Source organism: Pteropus medius, unplaced genomic scaffold (assembly GCF_902729225.1).
Source record: "Pteropus medius unplaced genomic scaffold, Ma_sr-lr_union100, whole genome shotgun sequence".
NCBI lineage: Eukaryota > Metazoa > Chordata > Mammalia > Chiroptera > Pteropodidae > Pteropus > Pteropus medius.
The window spans coordinates 3,715,272-3,740,374 of NW_024348304.1; the positions used below are offsets into that span (position 1 = coordinate 3,715,272).

The 25,103-nt window shown below is 37.5% G+C and overlaps 1 pseudogene; it reads right to left on the reverse strand.

Annotated features, from left to right (window-relative positions):
- Positions 1-1,328: 1,328 nt before the first annotated feature.
- Positions 1,329-1,447, reverse strand: LOC120616328 (uncharacterized; annotated as a pseudogene).
- Positions 1,448-25,103: the final 23,656 nt, after the last annotated feature.

Here is a 25,103-nt window from a genome sequence, read left to right on the forward strand (position 1 = left end):
AGCCTTCTTATTATGTGTGCAGTAAGGTCATACTTCACCAGACATTCCCTGAAATGAAGGAGGCCGAGAAATTCACGCCGGCCGTCCGCAGCAGGGTTCTCACTCCGAGCAGGGCTGACGTTTGGGATCAGAGAACCCTTTGTTGTGGGGGCGCTTCCACACCCCACGCACCGTGCAACAGCATCCCTGGCCTCCGCCCACCGATGGCAGTAGTGTCTGCCAGCTGTGGCCACCGGAAATCTCTCTAGACTTTGCCAAATGGCCCCGGGATAAGTCACCCCAGGTGAGGGCCATTGATTGGAGCCTCAGAGACACCCTCTAATTGTCTTGCACCCTGGTCTGCCCACGCCTGAGTCGCTTCTTGACCGCAATTTCGACAGGAAGCTTTTCCTCATTTTCCTCTTTTAACCAGCTGCTAATTTCCAGATGGTTATAAAAGAAGACAGAGAAAGACTTCGCTATTGTGTTTGAGTTGCCATTGTCTATTTTTTTTTTTATCTTAAAAGGAAAAGTGGGTTTAGAGATAAAGAAAAAAAATAGATCTTTGTCTCCCTCTCCCCCAAGCTATGTCTGCAGACTGCGTGGAACTCATGCCAGCATCGTCCACAGGACCCTCGGCATTCAGTTCTCTGTGGATGCGAAAACACACAGTAGCAATATTTTTTCCTAGCTTTAAATAGGCAAAAACAATAATGCTTCACTCATTCACAGAACTAGGCGTTTTTAAAGGAGGTCACGTTTTAGAGAATCACGGCTTTGGTTAATTGTAATTGTATATATGTATATAACTGGATATAAACACACATATAAAACTAGCGTTCAGATAATGTGTATTGTTCTACCTATTTTTCACATATTAACTTATTTATCCTTCACAATGAATCTATAAAGTACTATTGTTTTCTCATTTTACAAATAAGGAAACTGAAGAATAAGGAACGAAGCCGGTGGCACCAAGATTCAAACCTGGAACACTCCGGCTCCAGAATCAATGGGCAGTGAATCCTCCATCGAGCCTTCCACTCTATTAAGCTTCATCTCAATAGAAAATAATGATGCCAGGCATTGTGGGAAAATGCGTTATATGTGTTGTTTGGCTCTTACGACAACTGCACAGGCAGGTATTGCTATCTTCCTTCCCTTCCTTCCTTCCTTCCTTCTTCCCTTCCTTCCTTCCTTCCTTCCCTTTTCCCTCCCTCCTCCCTCCCTCCTCCTCCTCCTTTCCTTCCTTCCCCTCCTTCCTTCCCTTCTGGTGAGGCAACCCTTGGTTGACCTCACTGATTGCAAGGACCTTGTCAGCTTACAATCTCTTTTTTTTTCATTTTTTACGCCTACATCACCTGGTCTTTCTAAGTGGTCTCTCATCCAAGTACTAACCAGGCCCGACCCTGCTTAGCTTCCGAGATCAGACAGGATTGGACTTTTTCAGGGTGGCATGGCCGTAGACAGTTTTGCTATTTTCTAAGTAGTTGCAGATGGAAAGATCACTCCTTTGCCAGTTACACGTTCAGTAAATGGTTGGAGTTCATGACTCCAAAGTGGTTGTCTTCAAAACCACTTAATATCTGTGGCTCTCAGTTTTTCTATAAATTTAGGAAATTAGATTAGATTACATTTAAGACTGTCCAGCTCTAGAGGTCTGTGTTTTGATATCATAGAATGTTCTTTGTTAAAATTTCAACCTTAATATTAGGATTAATTCACGAAACAGTATTTCATTTAGAAATGATTTTGCAGATAAAGCCCGGATATTAGCCTTTAGTACATCAGACATTAATTTTTAATACTCTCTTATAGCTATAATATTTCACCTCATTGATGTCAACGGAGAATTTATAGTTAGGTGGACACAAAATTATGGCAAAAGGAGAAGAGATATAAAATGCCGATTAACTCAGTTTATGTGAGAAATAGAGCAGAGAAATGGGGCATAATGAACACGAGAATGGATTTGTTGAATGTTAATTGCACAAGTATGTGGATTCCGTTTACTTCCCTGTGATGATTTGCTTCATTAGGAATACGGTGAGGTGGTTTCAGTTCGTAAAATAACTGGAGCTGGAGCTGCTTATATTGGTGATAACAGAGATAATATCGAAAACCACATGGAATTTTATAGATGTAATATCCCATGCCTGAAGAATGCATTTCATGTGTTGTTCCTTTTGGTTTATAACAGAAAAAGAAATTCACCATCATCTTAAATTATCACTAATCTGATTATCAAGTGACGCTGAAAAGACAGGACTCGGATGGTGAAGTTTGGGGTACTATTACATGATACATGATTAAAGGAAGAAGGATGTTTAAGCCAAAGAGAATCTTCAGCCTGCCCACAGCAACTTGACAGCAGAGGTATTTGAAGAAAGAGGTGGGAGCCGTCAGTATTCGGTACCAGCCGTGATGGGGTGGAGAGTTGGTAGACAATTTAAAAACGGTAATAAAACTAACTAAAAAGTGGTCCTAACTTGTATTATCACTGTACGCTGGCAATTCCAAGCAATGTCAATAATAAAGTCCTCTTCTCAAAAAATTTCGTTAGTCTAAATTCTGTTTCTTGTTGTTACAGCTGAGTTTTGATAATACTGTGCTTCAAAATAGCATATTTTTTATTACTTATCCTTTAAGATACATTGTATACTACATCAAAGCGAATTTTGAAAATTCCCGGTTTTATCATCATCCTGAAAAGGGCAGATTCAGCTATATATATGTCTTTTTTTAAAAAATAAATTCTTAGGGGTTCAGAATAGTTGAATAGTGAATCCAGGACAGTGTCTCCAATCACCATGACACCACACATACTTGCTTTTAAGTAGTAATTTCATATAGGTAATGATAGCACTAGAATTTAAAACTAAGAAACAGAAGTCGAGTTCCTTCAAGTGTGTCATTCCATATGATAACCTGGAGTTGTTATTAGCCTTTAAAAGTTTTGGACATATGAAAGCTGCTAGAATAAACCTAAAGAACAAAGAAAAGCATGGATAGTATTTTAATTTCTGGAATTCATCATGAAGTTAGATTTTCAAAAATCTCTGCCAAAGTTATTCTTATATTTATGATTTTTCCTAAGTATTTGTACATCTGAGGGTTCATGAAAAAGGACCTTTTCAAACTTGAAATTAATTAAAACTATTCTTTTATCTCTGCGAGTGATGATAGGTTGGAAAATTTGTCTATGCTTTCTATTGACCCGGAATGTAAGAAGATCCATTTTGACAAGGATAGTGACACATTTGCAAGTGTTTAAACTAAAAACAGGAACTGTATTGTTTTCTTTCATTAATATAACTGACCAATATGTAGTTATGTTTTTCCCCTTTTATCAAAACATACATTAATGTCATTAAAATATATTAGTCAAATCCCCTTTTTTAAGTGTAAAATTTAAATGTCCATATAATTCCATATATAAAGGCCAATAAAAGAAATTTTTCAATGACTGCATTTCTTTTCTGGCTATTACTATTTTTTTTTTATCACTTTCTGATGACTATTAAATATAATGTGTTATATAAAGGCAGGGCATTAAAAATGACCTACTCTGGAAGTCAAATACATTAGATATACTGCTTCTGGGAGAAAAAAAAGCTGACTTCAAATATTTTTTAAAAGACACACTTTGACTCGTTTGGGAAAAAAACTTGATGACAATAGCAAGTATGTAAAAGATACGTTTATCCAGTGAGAAGAGCATTCTCTTTATCCGGACGAGTCCAGGAAGAGTCTGCGATTACTTCGGTGAGTTAGTGTATAGGGGATTCGCACACAGACAAAGAATTTGGACTAAATGTTCTTCCAATTCTGTTTCAACTTCCAAGGCAAAGTATCTCCTTTCTGTGACTTTTTCGAGTAAGAGAAGGCACAACTGTGTGTCTCATATGAACAGGGCATGCCTCTAGTCAGGTAAATCTTGCTCTTTTTACTCTAGTTTTGTTGATGTAAAACACCTAGGTGGACTCTCAGAACTGTAATGAGCCCTATATTCACACCAGGGGGCCTAGAAAAGTAGTATCACAATTACACTATAACCCAAAGTATTGGCGGGGAGGGAGCGAAATTTGATTGATTGTCTCGAACAATGTCAGTAATTCCTATATCGGAGAATTTTCTTTAGCTGGGGTTTCCCTAGTCTATGATGGTTGTGTTGTGGACATTTTAGTCTATTTATAATTGGCTATTCTTTTTTAAAAAATAATTTAATCTTATAAAATATTTCAAAGTACGCCAGTTTCTTCTCAGGTTTTGCAAAAGTATTCTCTTATTGTGGCGGTAATACATATTTTCTCCTCAAAAACAAACAAACAAAAAAAAAGAAATAGAAAATATGCAGTCTTCACGTTAGAAAGAAAAAAATGTCTTTGCGTGTATGTGTATTTATTCAGTCTCCCTCTGTTTTCACTTTTTTCATTTCCTTGTATCAACTAAATATTATTGACTCATGTTTTCTTAAATACATTACTCCTTTACCATCTTATTCTGTTCCACTAACATGTTATTCCCATTACTCTATTTGGGTTAGTGTCACAATATATCTTCCCTAAGTAATCTTCCCTGAGATTTTCTTAAACTCTGTATTTTCAACAGTAAACACAGTGTTAATATTAAGCCTGGATACTTTGTGTGTGTGTGTGTGTGTGTGTGTGTGTGTGTGTGTGTGTGTAAAATTCAATGTACGGATATATATTTATACTGATTCTATTTGTTTTTAAATTGTAGGATTTGGGGAGAGCAAGTAATTCTCCATTGTTAGTTTTCTACATTAGCAATAAATTTTACATACAAAGGCAACCTTCCATAAACTGTAGGTCACTCTGTGTTCTGGGCTGAGTGTTTCCTGTTTTATTACGTGTGATATGATCAGAGGCGAAATAATTTGTGCCACCTCAGTCATGTGCAATAACCATTTCACATCAAAGAGCAAATAACGAATCTGACTTTTACTATTACACGGTTCAGAGAAAATGTGGTTACTAGACCTGAAGCAGCAGGCAAGCATGAAATGCAATATTGTTTAACACTGGATGTAAAAATTTTTTGTGGGACAAGAAAAAAAAAAAAAGGAAGAAAAAAAATCTTAAAAGGAAAAGGGCCAGAAAATTGCTACGAAGAGAAATCCTGGAGAAATAGTCTCTGAGAAATAACACTGCTGTGGGCCTAGGTCCCGCTGGTGACCATCTAAGATTTGTACATGGAATTGAACAAATGGTAATTAATAAAATAAAGATGGCAACTCATCTAGGTTTTCTTCAAAACAGAATGGGAAAGCTTTGCTGTGAGAGAATCTCTTTTATTAGGAGAGAGTCTCGAAAATCTACAAACACTGTATTTTGATCAAGTTTCTCCAAGGGCCAAATATATCTTCCAACTGAAAGTTAGAGCAGTTTCAAGTTGTGTAACATCGTTGAAAAGAGTAAGATTTAACGTTATCTAGCCTGCTGAAGGAATACACAAGACAGAGAACTAGAATCAATGAATCGTTTAACGAAGAAAGCGTTGGAAGCAAAAAGAAATGAAAAATCGTTTCAGACTGAAACAACATTAGAGGTTATTTTTCATCCTAAAACAATGAAAGATGGATGAAAATGTTTTCTTCTAGTTTGTTCTATTAAGGCCCTTTAGTCTCTCTGGAGTGATCAGTGGCAATCACCAGATAGTCCCTTTGTCTCTAAAAATAGCCTTTTAGGAATGATTGTCAGTTTTCTACATGAAAAAATTGCTTTGGAAATTTAGAATTTGAAAACATAATGCTCCCTTTTTTTTAGTTTCTTCACTCAGTGGAGTAGAAAGTTAATAGCTGAAGAAGGCTTAGTAGTTACAGCAACGTCGATCTATTTACATGAGTAATATACAGTAAAAGTAGGATGTGAACTTCAGACGAAAACTTAAATTTCTAGTAGCCTCATTTAAAAAAGAAATAGATGTAATTAACTTTAATAATGTATTTTGTTTAATCCAATATAAATTGATAATAAAAATCATTGATGAAGTGTTTACATTCTTTTGTGCGTGCTGTCCTTGCAAGCAGATCTGCGTTTTAAACTTCCTGTACATCCGATTTCAGATTAGTGCTTGAATGCCACCTGTGGCTTGGGACGACTGGGCTGGGCAATGGGGCTCTACACCACTGTCACATCTGGGCAGAATAAAATCCCATGTAATGGTTGAGGCATCAGTGAGTTTTCAGTTTTATGACCGAGAAAATTACTGAATTAATAAACCTGACTTTAAGTCTACATGATGGGAAAACTATGCTGTAGTCCCACAGATTCAATTCCAACAGAAATTCAGCCAATCGTGACCCTTTAGAAAAAGACTCTAGAAGGAGGTATCATTAAGCTATTAAATCTCCTCTTTTTTCCTCATCTCTCTGTAGAAAAAGAATGGCCCAAATTATTCAACTACCATCCAGGGAAACTGCCTGGTCCGTTTGCTTTACAAGTTTAGCTAAAGAAAAGCTGGGTGCGCTGGGAGAGAGTTTGCAGGAGGAGGGTTGAGAAATTTATACCTAAACTCGTTTCTGCCTTTTCTCAATTGTTCCTCACGCGGATTCGGGTTCTTCCTAATTTGTTTTTCATCACACGCTCCTATCACTGGCCCATGCAGAGATCGTTTTCATTTATTTAGCTAATTAGTTATTTTATATACTGTAATAACAATCCATAAACCCACCTTCACACATAAAATCTAGTCTTGACAACAACCTACATGCAACCATAAGGTTCCACTTGTCGTCTTCCCAAAGTAAGCACCTTATCCTCACTCAAGTTAGACATGATTTTGACTCCCATATCCATAATTTCCTGATTTAAAATTTGTATGTAATTTTATTAAACCCCTAAAATTTCTGAAAATACATTTTTAAGTTGTTTCGAGTGTACAATACAGTATGCTGTGTGTTTGAGAATATTTTTTAAATTCTATTGCTAATATTTGTTTATGCTATCTGGCATTCTAGTTCATTCGTTTCAAGTACTATATATTTTATTGTGTAATTCCAAACAGTTGTATTTATCCATGCTCCCACTGATGTGTGCTATTGTGAACAGTGCTATAGTCTTGTCTGTCTCCTGCTGTGCATATGTACCTTATTCCTTCTCATTCGAAATAGAAGTTAAATTAAAATAAAACAATCAGCATTCTTGGTAAAATGTATATGAATGAAACACTGTTGACGCTTTACTGTAATACTTACAAAGAAATAAAAACCTGACCTGAGGAAAACCAATTTGGAATAATTTTACATGAAGAGTTTACGAAGATTGAATATTTTTTCACTCTTACATAAAAACGTGATCATGTATAGATAGACTCAGTGCAATTCTCTCTGAAAAAATTCTTTTGAATGGAAATTCATCAATACTGGTATAATTCTGAAGAAAATAATTATATATGTAAATACATAACGAAAACATCTATTCAGTGATACACAGAAGGAAAAATATCTTCTACTCATTTAGTGATGGTTCAACGGAGGAAATATGATTCCTCCATTGAAGGAAGCTGACTTAGAGGGGAGTTCAACGCTTTAAACAGAAAAACGGCGCTGGCAAAATCAGAAGCTAGAAAATACAAAATTCAAGATGGAAGCTGGGCTGAGATCGTTTTTGTAGTATGGAACTTGTGTCACGCTTTATTGTATAAGAAGAGTAAAAAAGTGGTGAATCACTGAAATGACATTGTGTGTCTTTTTGAAAATAGGGCCATAGTGTGTTCTCCTAACCGGTCACCCCGCTGCACCATCACCCACACCCCGGTGTGTCCTCAGTATACGTAACAGTGTCACCTAATTTTAAGAGCTGCTTTAAGAGGCGCAACAGTGCAGTGTTCCTTTGTCACCCCTATTGTTGTTCCTATGCCAAGAGGGCTCGGTGAATTGCACAATAAAAATGGATGTGCAGTGAAGGGGCTTCCGGCCTCACCTCTACTGAGGGTCTGCCTACCCTTCTCCAAAGCTACAGAATTTATGTCGCTCAGAATCAGCTAAAAAATGTAATCGATTTTGGATTCAGATTTAGTAGACCTCAGTTTGGGCTAGTACGCTTATTTTCATTCACTAACGAGCAACATCTCGAAGAAAAGGAAGAGGTGTGGCGTTTTATAAAGCCAGACAAACCAAGAATCATCAGCTTATTTGAAGAGACCTTGGAACTTACGTTCAAGGCGACATACTACAAAACTTAATGACTGGTGAAATAAAGTTCATCAGAATAATGATTCCATCTTATTAAACACAACTTTACGTTATTAAATACAAATTTACATTAATATTATCATTGAACTGAATTAATGCTAGCTTATTCAATCGGTAAACCTGCATAAGTTTAGGGAGAACGTACCCATGTTGAATAAAAATGTGCACTTGTATTATTTTTAATATTTAATACTATTATGTCAGAGCAAACATAGCTGTCTTTATTAAAATGTAAATATTAAAGTGGTTTCGTCTGCCAAAGATGTATCTAAATTATGCAAATGTAAATTGTTAAAATCTTTCTGAATTCAGTTCCCATGGAATGTATTTTTTTATTACGTTGAAAATATTAGTTGTTTTACTTTCTGAATTTCCTTAGGAACATTTAAGTAAGCACGTCTTTATCTCAAAGGCCATCAGAATATATCTCATTTGAGAGATTTTATAATATCCCTTAGCAACACGATCTGGAGGCGCACCGTATTACACGCTCGTACAATGAATGATAAAGGCCTTTCTGAATTATAGACATAAAAACATTCAGGGACAGCCAGAACGATAGTTTGTAGCTTTGATTCTAAAATTTCAGCCCAGAAAACATAAAAACAGAAATACAAAACTTACCAGTCCAGATATCCGCTTCCCAGTGGACAGGAAATTCTTAATTGATTTGAGCCAAAATAGACAAATAGACAAACAGAAAACTCTAACGAATCATATCCTTTGTCATCTATTACCCAGAAGAGACAAGAGCTGCCTACACCATTAATCCATTTACAGAGATCAAACAATAATTAGAATATGGAAACAAATAAAATTGGCACCTGAAATCAAGTGAGTGCTGAAAAATAATCAAAATCAAACCCCTACCATGCTACCAGCAGGTCTGGAACGCAGGGTCAGCAGCCGGACTCTGCATTGGTCCCCGATGGCTAGTCAGGAATGGATGGAGCACCTGGATGGAGTAAGCGGAGGCCGGAGGGTGAGGTCCAATATGTACCATTCCATTCATGGCACCGAAACTGTGAAAACCTATGCTCCGGACATTTAAAGATAATATTTTATTCAGGCAATTGCAATAGGAAAAAAATGTCCATTAATGAGGAACATGCAAAAACAGGAGGGAGAACTCAGGTTTTCTGGAAGCAGGTAAACAACGGCTTCACCAGCTGATCTCATGGGAGTGATGGGGAAGGATAGAGATGGCCTTACCTGAGTCACTGAGGCCGGGCGGGGATGGGTCTTATCTCAACAGGTGAAAGCCTGGTTGTCCAGTGCAGCCAGCATTTCTAGGAACACAAAAAAGATGGGAAATTCTCTGTCATCGTTGCTTTCAGGAACACAGGGTTTAGATAAAGTGCAACACTGTTGATATCTTCTGATATTTGTGGATGGATTTCTCTAAAATATTTCATTGTTCTTTTTACAGAAAGATACATCTAAAGATGATTTAGAAAGCATAGACATTTAATGAAAGATGAACTGGAGGAAAATGGAATGGTTTTGGATAGTTTGAACAACTACAGTTTTTTAGATGTGTTTATTTCTTTTTTGGATATTTCCATTTTTAATTGACAATTTTTATTTTTCACAAATAAAGTTTATATTACTATTTTCTGACTATATTAATACTTGTTGTAGTATACAGAGGACTACAAAAGAGTAAAATAAGAAAGTAACTCATGTTTCTATCATTCAATAATGAATAGTAAAATTTTCCAACCAATTTTTATACAACTTATAGAATTGTTAAATTATTGATAACCTTTATTACCATTATTATTACCATTATTATTTTTCTATCAAAAAGTAATAAACACCACTTTGAAAAAAAAGGTTTAAACCTTTTGTGTCATTTTCCAAAATTAGAGTTTGGAAAATGGGATTACTCTGCCAAAGGGATTGAACCTTAAAATAATAGTATATATTTTCTATTGTCCATTATATAAATTTGAAATAATATAGCATTTTTATTGGATAAGAAAGTAAAATTTACCTAGAATTCTATAATTCTGTCACCAGCTGCTAACCTCAGTGAGAACTTCCCTAAACACTTTACCTAAAATAGGTCTCTTTCCCTGTATTCTCTGCCACAGTTCCCTATTGATCTCCTTCTTGGCACCTACCAAAATCCCTGCCAACATTTGGGTGTATTTCCTCCTGTGGTCATTGTTCTATTCAAGACATATTTCTTTTTTCTCAAAGAAAATTTGATAACTCATATTTTTTCTGAAAAACATTTTTTCATTTGGATTGTCAAATTAGCCAGCACATATGAATATAACCAACTTAAACATGTCATCTGAATAACTATTTTCATTCAATTTATACAGTATTTGATTGTTTTTATTTTTCCCAAATAATTTTTTTCAGTATAAGATAGTTGTCTTAAATTTTGATTATTGCTTTGGATATAATTATTTTTTCCTTCTAAAAACCATTTATTTTTTCCATTCTGAATATTTCTTATCTATCATTTTATATCTTACATTGTAAATGTTAACTCTGGTTTCTAAAACATTCCATTATTTATTATTATTATTATTATTATTATTATTATTATTTTTTGCATAGTTTACTAATAACCTTTCTTCATTTTACCTTTCTTTGTTTGCAGTCATTCTATGCAATAAACATTTTGGGATGTCCCCCATTGAACCCCAGGCTCACTTTTTAAAAGAAATTCATGTGAATCAAAATGCTTTAGAGGTTTCAATAATTTCTTTGGTTGCCTGAAGCTGATTATTTTCAGAGACTGGTTCTTTCTTTGATTATTCAAAACTATATTCCCCATTTACTAGTCTTCAATATTTCTTCATATATTGAATTCTTATTTTTCTGTTACTCATCCATGACCGAAGACATTATTTAGATTCGATGTTTATTTATTAAGAAATATGCTGTTAGCTTTCTCCCCCACTCCCATCACTTATTCCCTTCATTTAAGTCAAACTCTTTTCTTGGATATACCGTTGGGCAGAAATTGCATCTAATCAGATTTCCAATGCTAGAATCTATTACTGTTGGAAAAACCAGGTAATCTACCTTGTTTTTTTCTCTAGTTCCCAGGTATATAAGACAGAGTACATCAAGCCCCTGGACACACACAGAGCACACATATACTGGTATGCCTGGTGTCTTTGAGTACTCGTGCTTACTTTAATATTGAGAAGACTGCCATGCTTTTTTGTGATGCTGCTCCACTAACAGGCCCGCCCCCATGACCGCATTCCTCCCAAGTTTATTCTGAAAATGGCAGTTTGTCTACATATAAAGAAGTTCTTGTAGGATTTGGACGATATTTAAAGAACACCCATAAAATCATTGGGAAGTTGCGTAATTCTCAGTTTACTATAGATCTTGTGTTTCTAAATCAGAGAGAAGACAGAAAAAGATCCAGGTTCTCTCTACACACTTTGCTATAGGCTTGCACTCTTGTCGCTAGAGCATAATATAATGAATCAATTGGAATGAATTAAAATTATTTTTTATGCACATTTACCAGTCTTGCTGTTAGTCTAAACTTTTTCTAGATAAAGAAAATTGGTTGAATGTTGACCCCAATTTTCAGTGCACGTGTTCGTGCGTGGGCACACACGCGTTTTCCTTTTTAAATTCTGTCTTGGCTGTTATTTTGGTAGGAATTTAGAAAAGAGAGCCAGTGAATGCTGGCTAGATGCCATTTTAAACTTGAATTTCCAGGCACTGGGTTTTAAAGCTCAAAGTATCTATTGCCAAATTGTTTTCCCAAATTTTTCCTCTACCATATAATCCAACCCGCACAGTGTTAAAGGGACTGATACTGCCAGTGTCCATTTCTGCTAATTGTGTCTGCAAAACGGTAATTTATTTTAGAAATTTTTCATACGTGTGTGCGTAGAAATTTTTCATACGTGTGTGAGTAGACACACAATTATGACAATATTAAAATAATATTTGTGCTTAATATATGTAAGGGATAGTAAGTGATGATGTAAAGGACATAGTAATAGTTTTTGAGAATTTCTTAGGAGGGATATACTCAGATACCTTATCCACATTCAGAGTTGTCTATAATGTGCTACATAAATACCATAAATAAAGTACAAGGGGAGATTCAAGAAGGTAGAAAAATGTTTCTGTCTGAGCTGTAAGGGAAGACTTCATAAAAGTCATAATATCAGAATAAGGCACTTAGAAGAGTGACAGGCTAATAACATGGGTTGTGAGTAGCATCCTAAGGGGGAGGTTCAGTGGGCGCTGCTTCCCAGAACTGAGATTGCGCAAGAAAATCTCACGTCTTAGGGATACTGGGCTTGTGTAAAGGGGATCAGGAAGATGTTTAGAAAATGTGAACAGTGTTTGGAGACCAGATCATTTATATTGAGGAAACAAAGAAAAATCTGGAAACACACTGAGTAGATTTTGGAAGATATTTAATGGAATTTTTACTTTCTTGTAGACTACCTGCCGTGTAAATTGTTCAACTAAGTTAAATAGCCAACATTTAAAAAATATATTTCTGAAATGTATGTAAAGGGTTGGTTACTTGGGACCAAATCTAAGTCAAGAGGCCATTCTAGGATATTCCATGATCAAGGCATACTATTAAAAAGGCATACTAAAAAAAAAAAAAAGCAAGCAAGTTGGGATAACTGGAGTGGAAAGAAAAAAGTGAGTGCAAGAGTTATTTTTAGGTAAAAAGCAACAAGACCCGAAACGACCGGATGTGGAAAAGCCATAAGAAGGGGCAAGTGATTATAACTCTTAAGTCTCCCAAATCTCGGTACCTAGAAGTGTGCCAGTGCCATTCTCAAAATAAGTTTTAAAATAAGAAGCTTATAGGAAAAAAAAAATGATTTGCATTTATGAACAATCAATTTCTGTTTTGGCGATTAGAAAGAAATTGATTTAGCTAAATTATGAAATTGTCAATGAAACTATCCAATTTTTGACGAATAAATGCAAACATTGTTTTAAATGTTTCTTTTACCAATATTTGGAAAGAAACATATAGTGCCGATGGCATAACATTTAAAGATGTCATTTGTTCATCATCACGATATACACTTGAAATATCTTACAATTTTATTTGTCAAGTATATTGCAATAAAGCTTAAGAAAGTTTAAAAAATAAAGTTGTCATTTGTTAAATGACTAAATTGTGGGCATAAATATTTGTTCATTACCCTATGTAACAGATATATTTTAAAAATTCTGTTCCCTTGGCATTCAAAATTGTGTGAAGTGAAATGGAATTTTTTTCAAGATAGAATAGTTTCTTTTTCTCAGGTCCCAGAAAATGCTATGAGCTCTGCTCTGTGTTAATTATTTCAGTGAGAAAAGTAAAAATAAACAGGCCACTCTTTAACACTGTTTTATTATAGTAAATAAAATTATCTGCAACATTTCCCAGTTTTTTTTTTCCTTCTCTGACTTTTCCATCTGTTATTTTTTATGCCTCACACCTACTGAATCTATGGAAACTAGAGAAATCAACTTTTTCTTTGGCAAAAATATGCATTTATACATTGCTTTGTTCTGAAGCTAATAAAAATTGAAAATGTTACTTGAGGTTTTGTGTGGTCTCTATTTTGTGGAAAACAGACACTAACTCAATAAAATAAATGACCCATATTGTCTGGAATAAAATAACATTTTGGTACAATCATGCATATGTGTATATTAGTTGATTCACTATAATTTTTTGTTATGGGCAACATGGACAAAATATAGATTCATCTTTATAAATTACACTTATGATTCTTTTTTATAAGAATATTGTGTTAAACTTTATCTACTATTCAACCGTGGATAATTAAAAAATACTTGTATGTAAAAATTAGCTTCAGGATGATGTTGAAAAAGGACAGCTGTTACCCGAAGAGTTCTTATAATATGGCATTTGCATTAGAACAGTCCCGAGCTTGCATACACGTGGTGGCAGTGAGCCCTGTGGTCTGTGAGCCATTCCCATCACCTACTCCCTCCCTCTGGCACATCAGGACAGTGCATTTGCCCAGATTCTTGGCATCTGGATGAGTCAACGGAACTTGGTCTGGTGGTGGCGTGTGAGCTGGAGCCTGCATGGGGCTGGTGCCCATTGCAGAAGGGCCAGAGAGCTTGCTGGCTCCTCCCAACATGTGAGTACATAGAAAGCATCGGTCATGAGCGGGGAATAGAGCCCTCCTCACAGGAGGCGGGCATGCTGGCGCCTTGATCTACAGATTTCTCACTTTCAGAGCTGTGAGAAATAAATTTCTGTTGTCGATAAGCCACCCAGTCTGTGGTATTTTGTTATAGCAGCCCAAACAAACTAAGACATCATGAAAGCAAATTGGAGCCAGATGATTTTTAAGTGGGGGGAGGGGCACTGTCATTGATTTCTTTCTCTCTTTTTCATCTTTCTACCCCTTTCCCATCCCTCCCATTTTTAAAGAAAATATAACAATGATTCTGAATGCAGAATGGATAGGAATAGAAACCACTCACGATGATAGGAAAAAGAAAATGTATTTTAAAGATATCTCCGAGGAAGCATTTTTATGACTTCGTGACTGGTTAGAAATGCAGGAGGGCCAGCAAAAGGAATAAAGTGCTGATATATCCTACAATATGGAGAAACTTCGAAAACACTACACGAAGAGGAAGAAGCCAGACACGAAAGACCACATAATGTACGATTCCATTTATATGAAATGTCCAGAATCGGCAGATCTATAGACACAGAAGGACTAGTGGTTGCTTAGGGCTGGTGGGGCAGGGAGGAAGAAGAGACCGGAGAGTTTCTGCGAACGGGTACAGGTTGTCTGTGGGAGACGGATGATAAAAATGTTCTATAACTGTGGCAATGGTTGCACAACCGAATAAAAAGACTATTGAACGACTGGATGCTTAAAAAAAAAAAGAAAAGAAAAATGCAGGAGGAAAAAAGGTAAGAGTCAAATGTTAGCACACATTTTTCAAGTTTAGGATTGCCAACACCATAAACTGAAAGGAGACATTAAAAAACTGGTTAGTTTTTGTTTTTGTTTTCCGTTTTTTGGCAGGGGCTGGAGACAGTAGAGATGAGGGTATTTGATTTCTGATAACCGTGGCACACTGGGAAGAGATGCCAGATGGAAATGTGGCTCAGAAGAGAATTTGACACCAAAATATGAGGCTATCCATAAAGAGCACATTGAGAAAGCCTCAGACTTATGCAGTTTCCTAAGTCTTTTGATATACCCATCGAATTTATGGACCATCTCCCGTGAAAAATGAGCACCATAACTAAGGTGTTCATGGACTCTCTAAAATTGCTTAACATGGCACTCAAATTTTTTTTAAACAATGAAACTAAAAAACCCCTGAAAACCTGGAGAAAAATAATAGGAAAACACAGATAAATCGTTGCTAAGAAGCCAAGGTGACAGAAGAAATATACAGAATTGCCAATAGCGTCTAATGCTGCAAAAACACCACATAGGAACGTGGTTAAAAATAACAGTTAACGTCTCAGGAAGAGTCTTTCTTCTTTTTCTTTCTTTCTTACTTTTATTTTACTTTATTTTTTTTTACCATACTATTTCCCAAATAATAATCCGCAAGCCATTTGACGGTTGGCATGGAAGAGACAGTGTAATGAGTAGTGACCAGGAATTGAGGACCTGTAACAGCTGACCATCTTTTCAGAAGTATCTTTGCTGACAGAAATAAGATGAATGGGTGAAGGAATATAATTCGGTGGACGTGCAGTGACTAATACATGGAGAGGATGGGTCTCCGTGGAACCTGGTTCTGAAGGACCTTGTGGAGGATGTGCTAAAGGTCACAAGCAGAGGGTGAACTGCAGAACAGTTAAAGACAGATGCTGGCACAGGGGACAGGAACGTGTATAGGACAGAGGAGAGTCCTGGGAACCACATCTGATGGCCTCAGTCTTTTCTGTCAAGAAGAGGCTCATTAAACAGAAGATCGAAGCAAATAAAAATTTCTACTCAGCGTTTCACTCTCAATATAAACACATTTGCTTTTAATATCATCATGCCAATTGTAAGAAGCGATGTCGACACTGTCTGTGCCTCCAAATCTTAAATTCTTTCAATGTTACAAAAGATAAATTCCAGATATATTCTGGCAGCATGTATCATAAGGACCTTAGTAGGTGATGAGATTGAAACTTTGCAGTTTCTCTTGTTTTAGTCAGTTCTGGCTGCTGTGATGATGTACCACAGGCTGGGTGGCCTATAAACCATAGAAATTTATTTCTCACAACTCTGGTGGCTAGAAGTCTAAGACGGGCATGCCAGCACGGTTGGATCTGTTGAGACCCCTCTTCCAGTTCAGACAGCAGACTTCTCGTTGTGCCCTCACATGGCAGAGGCAGAATGAGCCAGCGCCAGGGCCTCTTATAAAGACACTGATCTCAGCCACGAGGGCTCCGCACTCATGACCGAATTATCTCCCAAAGGCCCCATCTCCAAATGCTGTCACAGTGGGGATTAGATCTCACCATATGCATTTTTGGGGGAGGACACAAACATTCTGTCCATAACACCTTGTCACAATAGTTATTCTGGGAGAATACCGATGATATTCATTAGTCCTATTGGGTCTATGTACGCTGTCAAAGATAAACAAAACCACACACTCGTTAAAGAGATAAGGATAGACTTTAACCAGTAATATGCTACTGCCACAGGGGAAAGAGGCCAGCGGGATCTGAGCTCAACCTCGGCTTGTACAGAGGTGCCTGGGAGTTTGAAAGGGAGAGTGAGGGAACAGGCAGTGGGGTGAGTGGGGACTCAGTAGACTCAGGGAAGGGAAACATTACGCAAAAAGTGGGAAGAGGGCGTTGGTCCAGGTGAAACCCATCTGGGTTTGCTCCGTTCACTGGTGCTCATCGAAGTTAGGCTGCTGCCCTCCCACAGAGGTGGAGACAGGGGGCCTCGTCTTCAGGTGTTGGCAGGAATGCACTGTAAATTCTTTTGGCAGCCTCGAGTTTTCTCAGGTAGGCAATTTAAGGGGGTTCAGGTCATCCTAGGAATGCGGCCTTGAGTTGTTAGAAACTGCTAGTGTTTTGTTTAAGTCTTTATAGGGCAAGGTTGAGGCCTCGTTGAGAAATGGCTCAGAGGAACCTGGCCAGCATTAGGTCAGGGAGAAATCTTTGTTGATGGCCATTCCTGGTTCCGTCAGTGAGAACGACCACTATCAATATCTGTGTTTTCCTTTCAGTATCAATGACAGTCCAAACTGTTTAGCCAAACTATTTAGTTTTCTTTTTTTTTCTGTTATTGTTATTTTGAACATTTTGTAGCATTTCTCGTTACCTTTAGTCTTAGAATTCAATCCTCAATATCTGATTAGACCCCATCTTTTTCATTTATAGACTTTTTGTCTTAACTATTTTTGATAATTCATCCTCTCTTGAAGCTCATTTTAATAAGCTGGAAGTATGGCTAGTTTGCATGTGGAGCATAACAATGGGAGATATGACCTATGGATGGTCATACCAAATATAAACACATAAAACGATACGCATGAGAGGTCAGATGTGAGAGAGAGGAAGTCACCGGCACCCACTGAACATCACGATGTGCCAGGCGTCGTGCAAGCTGCTTTACAAATCGTTTCCAATAACAACTTGATATGACAAAGAAACTAACACTCAGATAACGGATCTGTCAAAAATTATGCGATTTATAGAGAGCGAGTGTTTAGTTTTCAATTGCATGTTTTTAGAACCCACTTTATTGCGCTGCCTCCCAGATACTGTTCTTCGGCCTCCCTTGGCCTCCAGGTTCCCTTTGCCCTCAGTGCACTGAAACACATTATATGTGCCTGATGCATTTGCCTGCCGTACTGAGAGAAGCGCTTATATGACAGTAATTGCTGTGCTTGGGTCCCTTCTTCATAATCAAGTTCGGATCCCTCGTCTAAAAAGGGAGGGGTACGCAGTCCCCCCAGTGTCTTCTCAACTGCAAATGTAAAGAAATACCGGTATGTTCTAGTGCCTAACATATTTCTCACCGTTTACACTTGACTTTAGCAGATAATCATGCTGTTCTTTGGCCAACATCATAGCGTTCCGATTAAAAGGACAATAATAAATGCGACGGAATTTACACCTAGGACTCACGCCACAGTCTCTACTTAGAGTAGGTTACCACTCCCAAACCGTCAGGTTCTCAGCCTGTTAAAAGTTAAATTACTCAGATGATTCTCCTTTGTATAGGAAAAATTCAAAAGTACTCTCTTTTATTATTCTTGGGACGAAGCCTGAGTAGTCCTTAGCCTGAATCATAACTGCAGAACTGTTTGTTTTGGGATTCAGCTTAATGCAACGAATACTTATCAAGTACCTACATTTGGAAGGCAGTGTGACGGATGTTTTGAAGGTAGCGATCGATCCATCGCGAAATTTTACTTGAGGCTCTCTGATTTCCTCTTTGATCCTCTATTTCCAAGCTTCGGAATATCAACTAAGTAGCACGACAGACTGCTGCACCGAGTCAGCTTCTATCCCTGGCAAAGTCTTAAGAGAAAAAAGATCTCTCACATTCCATGCGGGAGTTCCACGGGGCACCATGCGTGCTGGTCCGCGGCGTGCGCAGTCAGTGCCTGATGCCTTGTTTTCTACCCCAAGCGCCCGCCCCAGGGTGGCTGCCACAGGTGGGAAAGATCGGCTGGCATCTGCCCCTGCTCGTTGATTCGGTTTCTTCTTCGACTACTTATGTGTTTTCCACGTAGCTCAGCTGCCCATTCCCACACCTACGGGGTCAATCCTTCACTAGATGCAGGGTAAGTACAATTCCACATCGACTTCCAAACTGACGCCTAAACCAAGGGGTCTCCAGCCATTCGGAATAAAAAGAAACCTGGGGGTAGACATATCTCTCGGTACTGTCTCACGTACAGATTACTCACGCAGACCTGGGGAGACTTCCTTCACAAGCTAAGGACCAGCGCAGACCTCCTCGGCTGCCTGCCACACGCTCTTCATTCATTCCACGGCTCATGCTAAGGTCTGCAGTGAAAAGGGAACACAAGTCTTCAAAACCAGCATCTTTTCCCAGCGTTGCTGGATTTTTCTAAAGGGACAGTTTCCTGCTGTCGATGCAACGACTCGTTAGAAAAATGATCCCAAGTTGAACTGGCTTAGGTGGTTAGGGCGGATCCGCAGGAGTCACCCGGCGCCAACTTTGCCTCAGTCTCTTGAAAGCAAGTACGGGAGAGATGAAAACCCACTACCAATGGGATGCTCAGCAAAGCAAGCTGAAAAGGAAGAGCCCTCCTTCCCACTTATTGTCGCTCTGCATGTAGAGAGCCTTGTGCAAAGACAGGTCAGGAGGCTCAGCTTTGGGTTGCAGTCCACACGTCTACGAACTCAATGGTTTGTGTGCGGAGGTAATCTGTTTTCGTTCTAGATGTTTTCGTTTGTCCGAAAAGAAATTATCATGCCCCATCGAATAACAGAGACTCTTATGGCCTATTTAAAAATTAATAAATAATAAGTAGAAACTCCACTCACATTATCTTCAGAGTTTCTTTAGAAATGGATAAATTTCTAGACCAAAGCCCCGAGATGTATTCAAGTTATTGGATCGAATACACAAAAAATAACAACAACAGAAAGCGAGAAATAAAAGATTAATGGAGCACCTAGAACATGCCAGGGATTGTGTTGTGTGTTTGACGGACATTATCTCATATAGTCATAGATACTAGAATCTTATTAATTGCCTCGAGCTGATAAATGTATAGCATGTGATTGGCTGGGAAGACTAACAATTAAATTTGTTTTACTCTAGCTATTGGAGATAGGTCCAGGAAAGTTCAAAGGGATGAAAGAGTATGAAGGCTAATGACTCATTTCTTTATTCACTTTTTCCCCCCATAAAGACGGAGGAGAAGAGAGAAGCATAGAGCAGAGAAAAGAGAAAAAGAAATCATTTTGCCATATATTTTTAAATACTTTTCAGATCAACCTCTACTACTTAAGGGAAGAGCTAGTCCTTACCCACTTCTAGTTCTTGGCTTTGCTGACTGGTTATGGTGGATGAAAAATTTCCAAATTTTACCACATTTTATCTGTTCCTGAACTAGACAGAGACACCTTGTTTGGTTTTGGTTGGTTTTTTGTTTGTTTGTTTGTTTGTTTCATTTTTTAATTTTTTATATTTATTTCCAACAGATAGTGTCTTCAGAGTTATTGAATTATTTCAACGGACTCTAAAAATATTATTATATATTAACATTAGAAGTTTAGTAGGAAGATTCTGTAGCAGTGCCCATGTTACAGTAACTCACCAAATTGTATCTCTTCTACTATCAATGTTTCAAGTAATTTATGATGACTATAATACTTTTTAAGTTAATTCTCTAGGGAATTATTTGCTAATTAAGAACTGATTCTCTTTTCTTCAGATGATTTTAGAGAAATACCTTCAGTATAAATGGGAGTAAAAATACTTATTTGAGATTTTGATTTGAAGTATATTGATTATATTGATTAATTTGGGCAAAACTGGCATCTTTATAGTATTTTGTAAAATATACAAAAGAACATGGTATAGCTTTTGATTTACGTAGGCATTTTTGCTGACTGAGTAGTTTTATAATTTTTGTTATAAAGAAGATATTGTTTTGTTATACATAGTCCCACACACTTCACATATGATTTAAAATGTATCTCGATTTACAGATATATTTGAACGTATGGGTAGTTGATTGTACACAGAAATGACATTGATTTGTAAATATTAATGATACTGATAAAATATATAAGTAGATTTTTTAGTGGAGACATATTAGTTGTAAATAATGACATCTGTTTCTTCTGTTTAGCCCATAAATCTTTAGATTCTTTTATCTCCTTGAATTATATAACATTCTGAACATCCAGTATGACACTTTATAGAAATGACAGTGACTGGCACCTTTAAATTGTTATTGACTTTAAAGGGAATATTTTCAACGGGTTGCCGTGGAGTACGATGCTTGTTGATGCTTTCTCGTACATACCTTGATCAAGTTAAGAAATTCCGTTCTCTTTCTGTATACTCTTTCTCATTTGACAAGGGAAATCAACTTGAACTCTATATTTGTTACATTCTCTAATTTTTTTAACATTATCATTTTATTGTATTTGAGCCCAGTCGACCTATGGTCCTAAGAAAATGCATACAAAAAAAAAAATTAACTAGGTAACAACAACTCCCGGGGAGTCTGAAAAAATAGCTCTCGGGCACGTCATCTCAGTTTAGGTCCGTCTTTAAGTGAGTCCTTGAAACACAGCTTTTGGCCTCTGTGTCTCAGAGGGAGCTTGGTGCATCTTTTGCTCCAGTGGGGAAAGACTTGTTCAGTAGGAAAGAGAGACTGAAAGAGGTCAACATGTGGTCAGACATGTATCATTAACTAAGAGGCAAATGAAGTTCATCATTTAAACACTGCAGTTAAAAATAATTCACTGATTATAATTTAACTGTAATTTACTTGATGCTTCAAACGTATGAGTTATAACTCCTTTGGGGTGTATAATTTTATCTCCATTCTGAAGATTAGGAAACAAACGTTTCTTTGTATCATATGACCTTATCAGTGTCACAGAGGCTATGACAGAACCAGAGGAGAAAGTCAGCCCCGTCTTTACTTGTCTTGTTCGTTGTATCCTGCTATGCCATCAATTTCTCCACGTGTTTGAGTCTAACTTACAGAAAGAAAAGACCAACTGGACTCTCACGTAAAAACTAGCATCTAACTGATTACTTCATCGATGTGATTAAAACAGTTTTCTCTAACATTTTCACGACTGTTTTAAATGCTACGAATTCTCACATCCTTGGCCGTTCGTCATCCGAGGCAGTTATTTAAAATCTAAACTCTCATAAGCTACTCCTGATGTCTGTTCTGCCAAACCTGTCACGTCTTCGAGCTCAGTTGTTCTCTTTTGCTCTGCAACTCAGAGCTGGAAGCAGCTTGTCACTGTCAGGTGCAGAAGCAGCACTTTCTGTGCGACGTCTGACCAACTGGTTCTGGGCAGGGTCCGGCCGGTTTGGCAGTCCCTTCGGTCCCTCCGTGTCAAAGGCTGAGACTCATCCAGTCCCATCACGCTCTGTGCACTATCAGCTGCTGGCCCCCATTTCTAGGCTATGTAAATTTTTCCATCTTACTGAGAGGTTCAGTCAGGCGTTAAAGATATTGCTCATCTCTAATTATTCTTCTCTTGGACTCTATTCATCTACCCACTCGATTCTAGAGATATTGAAACCAAAATGAAGAATTTTCAAAGCTCTTCATGAACTTTAAAATCTTATATAAAAACCATAGTATCTTCATTATAATTATATACTCATCCACATTAAAGCACATTACATAATACTATAATGCTCTTGTATGTTGTGGTACCAAACATGTTAATATGGTTGTGGTCCTATTTCTTCAAGTATAATCACATCTTTCAGAACCAGCAACTGACCATATGTTGGGTATCTTATCGACTCAATTATTGAACATTTTAAACTAATGTTTAATGTTAATTTTTTAATACTAATTAACATTAACTATAATTAATATTTTAATATTGCTCTCAGTTCATCATTGTTTTGATTTTGACATCATAACATTTTTTAACGCAGTCAGTACAGAACTTCACCTTTGAATACTTTTTCATAAAAATCTCCCCACAGACCAGCCCGGGTGAATGGGACTGGTGTGGGTGTGCTGGTTGCCACTCCCAGGCCCAAGACAGTGAAGATGCCCGGGTCATTTGGAACGAGCACCTGCCACCGAGAGGAAGGGACCTTGGAGCATGGACTCCTCCCACAGTGGTTCAAGTGACCTGTATGCTCATGTGTGAATACAACACTTGAGAGGACTGCTTCTATTTTCGCCATGTCTGAATTTTATCTTTGTGTGGCTAATTTGAGCCTGAAAGCAGTTCACTAACTGGGATGCCGTCTAGACTTTTGGGCCTATTTTCTGTACAAAGCGATTTTAAAGATGCTTTTGAGTACCAGGCTTTCATTTCAGTCAAAATATCTACATTTTTAGTTCATTTTGTGTTCATTGAAGGCTCAGGAATATTTCTTTTCCAGTGCTTCATTTCGATTTCTTCATTATTAAGCAGATGCTAATGAACATTAATTCATCAATTACCATAGCAACAGAAAGAGGCTGATTGAACTGCATATTGAAAAAAAATGTCCTGGTTTGTAGCTTGAACATAATTGCTCACAGAAGAGTAAGCTCTGAGAATGACCTTCTAAATGGTTTACTTGGAGATCTGAGATTGTATTTTTAAAGCTGAATATTTTACCCAAGAGCATACACACCCACAGAAATACCTTCTCTCCTTGAGAAGCATCCTCCAGAACCCAGCAGGTATCAGGAAGAGATTCCAGGTAATACTGCTCAAAGCACTTGAAGTGCCTGCATGAAGGCGCTGATGACCAACCAGCTAAAGAGTTGTGGCCTATATCTCAGAGAGTTTATTTAAAAGAGCGAAGGGGGTAAAAGTTCCCTAAAGATCACACACTGGCTCTGCCTTAAAATTATAATTTTAACTCTGTGGTGCTGAAACTGTGTCAGATAGCCTATAGCGAGATATGTTCTCTGTGCTGCAAAATGATGCAAAATAAATACTTACTGTGTTTTGAGAATTAACTCATTAGTAGGGGAAACATTAAACTACACACACCTGAAGGATATTTGAGTGTTCACATAGGCACAATAATGTCGATGTGAAGCGTCATTCAGAGATGATGTAGCTGTACATTTTTTTCGTTGACATTACTATGGAATTTCTTTTCAGTTAACTAACGGCTTTATGAGATTTGTTGGTTTAGACAAAACAAACAAACAAAAAAAAACCAACTAGATGAAACTAATTATAAAAATGGCTATAATTTCATTTTGAATAACACTTTCCCTGATAAAGTATTTTTGCTTTCTCATTTGAGAAACAAAACCGGTGAAATAGCTAATCGTATGACTGGCCTCATTTCACAGGTAGGGATATTAAGGTTATGACGGGTTCTATCTCCTAGCCCTCTGCCATGAAGATCTGCATGCATGGCACTTATTAGAAAGCGTGCTTGCGATCAGCACCTGTGGAAGGGAGGAGAAAGAAGCAAGATAAGCAAAAGAAGGGAGAAGTGAAAATAGGCAATGCCGAGCTGCGATACAGCCCCAAAGAAGGCCTTAGCAGACACCGCGGGGTGTGGGGTGTCCTTGACCTGGCATGACCTCCAGCAGTCAGATCCGGCAAGGACATCGGGCTTGATCTCCCCAGCATGATGATCCCCCTCAAAAAGGCGAAAACAGAGGACAGGTGTGTATTAAGGTTCCCAGCAATTAGGGGATAAGTCCTTTATTCTTGAGAGGTAGCTAGGTGGCACAATACAGTATCCACCGCAGGGATCATGGAGTTACACAAGCAGACACTGCTTATACCAAGACTTAAATCGAACTTTAGAATGAGAAGTTCTATTCCTGTGTTACTAACCAGTTGTAACTCTATATTAGCCCTGTGGAAATTATTCTATCGTTTTGTACAAATTTTCATGCCTTCGGTCTCCGTTCATAAACCCGACTCGAACTGAGTTTTAAAGCGGCATTCGACTATAAGCAAAGGAGTATGTTTGCATTACAAAAATAGAGTAGTGTTAGCAAGACATTTTTAGAATGTTCATTGTCTGAGCTGTAAACGTTGAAATACATGAAAAGGAAGTATTGAATATGCATCTGTCTATTTAGCTATAGCTATATATAAAAAGAACGAGTGTATGAAAAGTGAAGACGACGAGATTTTTGGTTTGAAGCATCTGAAAATATCAAGAAGAGGTCTGAGGTTTATCAAAAAGAGATTGTGGACCTCATCAAGGACTTTTTCAGGCTGTCGACATGGTGAATTACACTGATGGTCTTCAAAGGCTGAACCAGCTTT